This window comes from Anopheles stephensi, unplaced genomic scaffold, assembly GCF_013141755.1.
Source record: "Anopheles stephensi strain Indian unplaced genomic scaffold, UCI_ANSTEP_V1.0 ucontig255, whole genome shotgun sequence".
In the NCBI taxonomy this organism is placed as follows: domain Eukaryota; kingdom Metazoa; phylum Arthropoda; class Insecta; order Diptera; family Culicidae; genus Anopheles; species Anopheles stephensi.
In genome coordinates, this window is record NW_023405186.1 from 1 (window position 1) to 7,500 (window position 7,500).

A 7,500-nucleotide genomic window follows, 5' to 3' on the forward strand; every position below is an offset into this window, starting at 1 on the left:
AAAAAATAAATTCCCATGGGACAAAAAATTTCTGACATTAGTGAAAATTTTTTCAATTAAGAAAAAGTGTGTCATAAAATCGTGTAAACCCAGTGGAGATTATTCAGAAAACTCTATAATAATTTTCGGGACATCTTGATAATTTTCCTGCCACCATTTCCCCCCCGCACCCGACCGAAAGGGAAAAAAATCCTTAATAAGGAAAATAAGGAATTGGGCGGGAAAATTCGAAAAGTGTACGGAAAATTCTAAAAACCGGTGGAAAGTGTTGAGAAAATCATATGCAACTTTTGGTGGTGAAACGAGGTGTCCCCGCTCCCCATACCCCCCCTCCCCCTTCGTCCGAGCGCCGACGAGCGCCTTATAAGGGAAATAGTGAGCGGAAATTTTTTTAAATAAGTACGGAAATTCCGGGGGTGTGGTTCCCGTATAACTGAGGAGGAACAAATTTTTCAAGGAGTTTCTGGGGCCACCGCAACCCCACTTCCCCCCCCCCTCGCCTGAATATTGGCAACTTTCAAAAAAGGGGGATATTTAGGGGAAATTCAGTGCGAGTGCGTGAAAATTTGTGTGGTGTGTGTCCGAAGCCCCTCCGCCCCCCCACCTGCAACGGAAACCATCCCAAACCGTGGAGACTTGGGTGGTAGGACAGGCGACGAACCTGCTAAGTGTTAGCGAGCAGGAAATCTTCCCGGTTTTCGTCATCTGGCGGGAGATGACGTAAATAGCGGATAGTTTGCGCCATAACACTCAAGATGGGATCAGACACCGACAACGGGGAGTCGGAATCTGATGTTCCGGTTGTTCCGGAATCACTGAAGAAGGCGGTGGTGAAGAAACGGCGTATAGGTGAGCCACCTCTTCAGCCACGAGTGGTGTTGGAGCCGATTGAGGTTTCACCAAGAACAATGGCGGCTTTCATGGCACGACGCCACAGGAACCAGTGGCAACCAGCGAGGAGAATAATTCGGGTTTGCCGGCCTCCGCCGTCCCGATGGTGGTGGTTCTCTCCTCCCCCGAGCCAACCTCTTTAGAGGAAGAGATGCGGGAGGAGAATGGCTCACGGAGGACCGCAGCCACTACACCACCGATTCCGTCACCACGCAGGGTGACCTCACCGGAAGCAACGGCTGCTACCGTTCGACCAGTGAATTCGAATGGGGCGCCGGAGGGATCGCACCAGCTCATCGAGAGACTGTTGCAGAAGCTGGAAACGATGACCGAGAGGCTGACCCAAGTGACGGAGAGGCTGGAAGCCAGCGACCAGGAGAATAAAGTTCTTAGGCGAGAGCTTGAACTCTATAGGATGGGGACACGGACGGTGTCGGAGATGTACTCCTCCGCGGTTGGTACGGGCTTGGGAAACCAAGCGGTATCCCAGCCTGGACCCAGTAAGAAGACCGTTAAGCGGTCTCAAAAGCGCACGAGGGCACTGACCCGTGAGACAAGCGGTCCTGCCCACCATCGGTTGCTGGAGTTGCAGGACCAATTGCGCGCTGAAGCGGAAAAGGAAGGCAGCAGCAGCAGAGACCGGGGCGTGAAGCAGTCCGCCCTCAGCCGCAGCAGCTGTCTTATCGGGACGTCCTGTCACCTGGGTGGCAAACGGTTGGGCAGAGGCCTCCGAGGCAGCCTCAGCAACAACAGCGGCCCCAGCCGCCAAAGGCACCCCAACGTTTCCCCCAACCAGCCCAACGGACAAGTAGGAGACGACCAGACGCCATACTGGTGATACCGGCACCAGCGTGAGCTTTGCCGATATGTATCGACCGATCCGGACCGCCCCTGCGCTAGAGGATGCGCAGAAATACATCCGGATTGGAAAGAGGACCCCAAAGGGCAACCTGCGGATGGACCTCACGCGCGAGGTCGACTCGCTTGCGCTGCGTGATCGTATCCAGCAGTTCTTGGCGATAAAGGGACGGTCAAGGTGGTCACGGAGATGGCTGAGGTCATTGTCCGCAATGTGGACCATCTGACCGAGGAAGCCACAATCAAAGAGGCCCTGAAGTCGGCACTGAAGAAAGAGCCGACAGTGGCCTCGATCCGTATGTGGGAGCTGCCTGACGCTACCAAGCGGGCACGCCTTCGTCTGCCGCGGGCGGAAGCGGAGGCTATCATGAGCAGGACTGACCCCCTGCTCATCGACTACTCCGCCTGCAGGGTGGAGAGGGTGCCGAGCTGGACGCTTCGATGCGTCGTTGCTTCCGCTGTCTCGAGCGAGGCCATTTGGCGGCCTACTGCACAGGGGTGGACCGCAGCAACTGCTGTATACGGTGTGGTGAGGCCGTCATCGTGCGGCTGCATGCAAGCAGGAGGTGCGATGCATCAAGTGTGGTGGCCCTCATCGAATCGCCGCCTACAACTGCATTGGAGGAGGACGGCCTCAGTTGTGATGGCCCTAAGACTGCAGGTCCTCCAGCTAAATGCCAACCGGAGTAGAAGTGCCCAAGACCTGGCACTCAACACTATGAGGACGGAACGAGCTGATGTATTGGTGATGTGCGAGCTGTGCTCGGTCCCGGAGAACAACGCAAACTGGGTGGTAGACCGCGATAACAAGGTGGCGATTGTCGTGAGCGGTAGAACCCATCCAGTGCAACGCGTACGCAGTACGTGCTTCTCCGGCATCGTAGCGGCGGACGTAGCAGGCATTACCATCATCGCCTGCTATGCGTCACCGAGCATTGGGGTCCCCGAATTCGTCGGCATGCTGGAGCGTATCGAGACGCTTGCCTCGGGACACTCTCGTGTGCTGCTCGTAGGCGACTTTAACGCGTGGCACGGCACATGGGGTAGTGAACGCGTCAACACCAAGGGAGAGGAGCTGGCACAGCTTGTGGAAGAGCTCGGGCTTGAGGTGTTGAATCTGGGGAGGGATGACACCTTCCTTGGAAACGGCGTTGCTCGCCCGAGCATCGTCGATGTTGCTTTCGCAAGCTCCAACATCTGCCGCTCTGACCTGGTGGGGGACCCCGAGCAACAATGGAGGATGCTGGATGCCTACTCGTACAGCGATCACCGGTACATTCGCTTCACAGTTGGCGAGAACCAGGCAACAAGGAGTCATCGCACACGGGAAGAGACTTCGACAGTGCGTGCAGCAGGGCGTAGGTGGCAAACGCGGCAGTTTGATGGCGAGCTTTTTGCTATTGCGCTGCAGCGGATTCAGTACGAGGTTGGAGTTACCGATGCGGAGAGCCTGACACGCGCTCTCAGCCGAGCTTGTGGAGAAATTATGGCGGAGGTCACCCCGTACGTTGGCCACACCGGTAAACCGACGTATTGGTGGACGCCACAAATCGGTCAAACTGCGCGAAGAGTGCCGCCAACTCTGGGAACGACGACAATCGCTCTCGGCTGCTGACGCTGAGGCTCGATCTGCAATGTCGGTGGATTTGCAGGAGGCACGCCATCGCCTGACAGCGGCGATACGCACAAGCAAGCGGGATCGGTACGCAGAATACATCCAGCATCTCGAGGAGGACGAGACAGGCCGGTGGCAGGGGAGTTGCTGCAACGGCTCGGAGGGAGTCGCGTTGCACCAGAACGCGATCCGGCCAACCTGCAGCACATTGTGGATGTGCTCTTCCGGAACACTCCCCTGTCAACTGGCCTGACATCGAACCAGACGGTGTACCGATTCGACCCATTACCGAACAGGAGCTGCTCAATATCGTTGCGGGTCTGAATCCGAGGAAGGCGCCAGGTTTGGACGGCGTGCCAAATGCCGCGCTGACTGCTGCTGTGCAGGCATACCCAGCTACGCACGTTCGACTGTTCCAGCGGCTGCTGGACGACGGCCACTTTCCTCGCCAGTGGAAGACGGCCAAGCTGGTTCTCATTCCCAAGCCAGGAAAACCCCCTGGAGAACCGTCATCGGTCAGGCCGGTGATGCTGATCAACACTCCGGGGAAGCTGTTTGAACGAGTTCTGCTGGATCGTCTGAACGACCACATCGAGGTGCCATCAGGACCGCTACTTTCTGAGCAACAGTTCGGGTTCCGATGCGGGCGATCCACACTTCAGGCTGGTGGAGTTGGTGATTGATGCTGCCAGATCCGCGATGAGCTTTGGACGGACAAACCAGCGAGACAAGCGCTGTCTGTTGGTTGTAGCGCTAGACGTCCGGAATGCATTCACTCCGCGGACTGGCTGGCGATCTCACAGGCGCTGCAGGAAAAAGGAGTGCCCTCAAGATTGCGCAGCATCTTGCAGGAGTACTTCTCTGACCGCGTGTTGACGTACGACACGAACACCGGTCCGGTAACACGACAGGTAACGGCAGGAGTTCCGCAGGGGTCCATCTTGGGCCCCACGCTATGGAACATCCTGTACGATGGAGTGTTACGCCTGCAGCTGCCCGACGGAGCATCGGTCATCGGCTTCGCTGATGATCTGGCAGTACTGGCAAGGGGATGCACACCAGAGGAGGCAGCGGGAGTGGCCGAGCAGGCCGTAGCAATGATCTCTGCGTGGATGCAGCAACACCGTTTACAGCTGGCCCCGGAAAAAACCGAGGTGGTGCTCATCTCGAGTTTGCGTCGGGGCCACCCACAGGTGCCCGTAAGGATCGACGGAGTGGAAGTCCGCTCAAAGCAAGCAATACGCTACCTCGGGGTCATACTTCACGACCACCTCTCGTGGAAACCACACGTCGAGAAGGCAACCGCGAAGGCTCTCCGTGTGGTGAAGTTGGCCACCAGCGTGATGCCTAACCACGCTGGACCGAGGGTAGCGAAGCGTCGCTTGCTAGCAGCAGTTGCGGACTCGGTGGTGAAGTACGCGGCACCTATCTGGGCGGAAGCGGTGGAGCTGCAGTGGTGCAGAAGGAGATTGGAGCAGCTACAACGGCCTCTTGCGAGGGGGGTTGCGCGTACCTTTCGCACAGTCAGCTACGGAACAGCGGTAGTGTTGGCTGGGCTGATACCACTGCGCTTGCAAGTGGAGGAAGCTGCCCGGCGTCACAGGCGGCATCAACAGGCACTACAGCAAGGGGTGCTGATCGACCGCGACGTCATACAGAGGCTGGAAAGGTCAGCAACCATGGCGAAGTGGCAGAGCGATTGGAATCAGGAGTGCGGTCTTCCGACCGCGAGTAGGTTCAAGCGCTGGGCACATCGCGTATTGCCAGACATCAGCGGTTGGGTAGGTCGGAAGCATGGAGAGATCGGATTCCACCTGAGTCAGATACTCTCCGGACACGGTTTCTTCCGGGAGTTTCTGCACGTCATGGGGTTCATCTCAGCCCCGACTTGCCCGTTCTGCACCGACTCAGCCGTGATCGAGTCAGCAGAACACGTGATGTTCCACTGCCCGAGGTTCGCGGACATAAGGGTGCAGCTCCTGACGAAAGACGACGGCGTAGTAGTAACACCGGAGGAGCTGGCAGGCTGGATGCTGGCAAGCCCAGCTAACTGGCAGCAGGCGGAACAGGCTGCAAAACGAGTTTGCACCTTCCTACAGCAGCGATGGCTGGATGACCAATCGGCCGAGAATGCTGCCATTTCCGGTGCTAACACGGAAGCACTGCGACACGCGGAAGTGAGACGGCGAGCTGACCGTCGAGCCAGCCGCAACGCTTACCAGCGGAGACGTCGTCGGGAGCAGCGGGAGAGGCGCCAGCTGATGGATGATGACGATGGAGGAGACAACAACCAACCAGCAGCAGCCAACAATCAACGCCCGGCTAGACCCGCTCGCAACTTGGCTCCGCCATCAGCTGAAGAAATTCTTCGCCGACGGTTAAGGCGGAACCAGCGTCAGCAGGAGTATCGGCGGCAATTGCGGGCCGGTACAATCCGGCCAGTGCGTTCGGGCCAACTGCGTCGGAGAAGGCAGCCGCCAGCGGAGGAGGAGCTTGAACGCCGACGTGCAAACCGGCGCGAACGAGAACGTCAAAGACGTCATGCCCGCAATGCGGTTGCCGACCGCCATCGCGAAGTGCTGTCGGCCGACGAAGAAGCCGCCATAACGGAGGCCGAGACAGCCACACGCTAGCTTGATGGAGCATACGCCTTTGGTCGCTTGCGTTGGTGGACGAGAGCGAGAGCGTACTCGAGCAGGCGTGTGCTTTAGTATTTACTTACTGTCTTGGTGAAGCGTCTCTTTTAGTATTGGCTTGGTAGCAAAGGCGCGTTAGGTGTTTATATGTCGTGATGAGTAATAAATGTTTTTGTTTGTACAGTCATGTTTGATCAGGAGGAGCACGGGCTCCTAACATTATAGTAGGTCTCAACGTGCAAAAACACCGGCAGCCACACCCGTGCAGGGAATGCTGTCGGTATTGGTGCGGTGTTTGCGTTTATTAATGTTAATGTTTCTTTGTTTACCATTAATAAAACTAAACACACTGTATTTAAAAAAAGAAGTGGAGCTTGCGGCTTAATTTGACTCAACACGGGAAAACTTACCAGGTCCGAACTTATCGAGGTAAGACAGATTAAGAGCTCTTTCTCAAATTTAAGGGTAGTGGTGCATGGCCGTTCTTAGTTCGTGGAATGATTTGTCTGGTTAATTCCGATAACGAACGCGACTCAAACAAGCTAACTAGAACGCTGTCAGCAGTGTGCCTCCGGGCGCACCTGACGTTACGGGGCGGCGGCGCCTTCGCGGGCGGTCGTCGCACTAGTTTGCCCTGCTTAGCGGGACAACTTGTGTTTAGCAAGGTGAGAGTGAGCGATAACAGGTCCGTGATGCCCTTAGATGTTCTGGGCTGCACGCGTGCTACAATGTGGGCAGCAGCGTGTTCTCGCCAATAGGCGCCCCCATTCCGAGAGGAACGGGAAATCACCCAAATGCTCATTTAGTTGGGATTGGGGACTGCAACGGTCCCCATGAACCTGGAATTTCTAGTAAGTGCTAGTCATTAGCTAGCGCTGATTACGTCCCTGCCCTTTGTACACACCGCCCGTCGCTACTACCGATGGATTATTTAGTGAGGTTTCTGGAGGCATACCTTCCGCGGTTCCTTCGTGAGCTGCAGTTGGCACGGCCGAAGTTGACCGAACTTGATGATTTAGAGGAAGTAAAAGTCGTAACAAGGTTTCCGTAGGTGAACCTGCGGAAGGATCATTACCGATCAAACAAGTCCGGGAGTGAGGTTGCCAACGCATCGTCGGCATCACATGCTGACGCGCACGCTACAACCACAAGATGGTGTAGCACACTTGGTAGAGTTGAGCGAAAGCAACTCTTTCAAAGGGATACACATACCACTGCCTCGGCGCAGGTCAGTAAAGACGCACACTTTGGTAGTACCGGGTACCTTATACACTGACTGATTGTCGTGTCACAAAGGGGTGATCGACAGTCGCACTTTGGCGTGCTCGGCTCCGCATCCGTCGGGGCCGTGGGCGCCTGCAGTGTGGTACTAGGGAACCAGAGTTGTGTGTTGGTTTGTGTATAATGGATGGATGGACTTCGGTTCCATTCATCAACTAGTTCGGTGTGTACGTTAAACCCTAGGCAGGGGATCACTCGGCTCATGGATCGATGAAGACC

The 7,500-nt window shown here is 56.4% G+C and overlaps 1 non-coding gene across 1 annotated transcript in view; it reads left to right on the forward strand.

Moving 5' to 3' along the window:
- The first annotated feature begins 7,456 nt into the window (after positions 1–7,456).
- LOC118516259 overlaps positions 7,457–7,500 on the forward strand; it is a 158-nt gene continuing 114 nt past the window's right edge. The window contains exon 1 of the ribosomal RNA XR_004907807.1: positions 7,457–7,500. This exon is cut by the window's right edge and continues 114 nt beyond it. This is a non-coding gene — a ribosomal RNA (5.8S ribosomal RNA).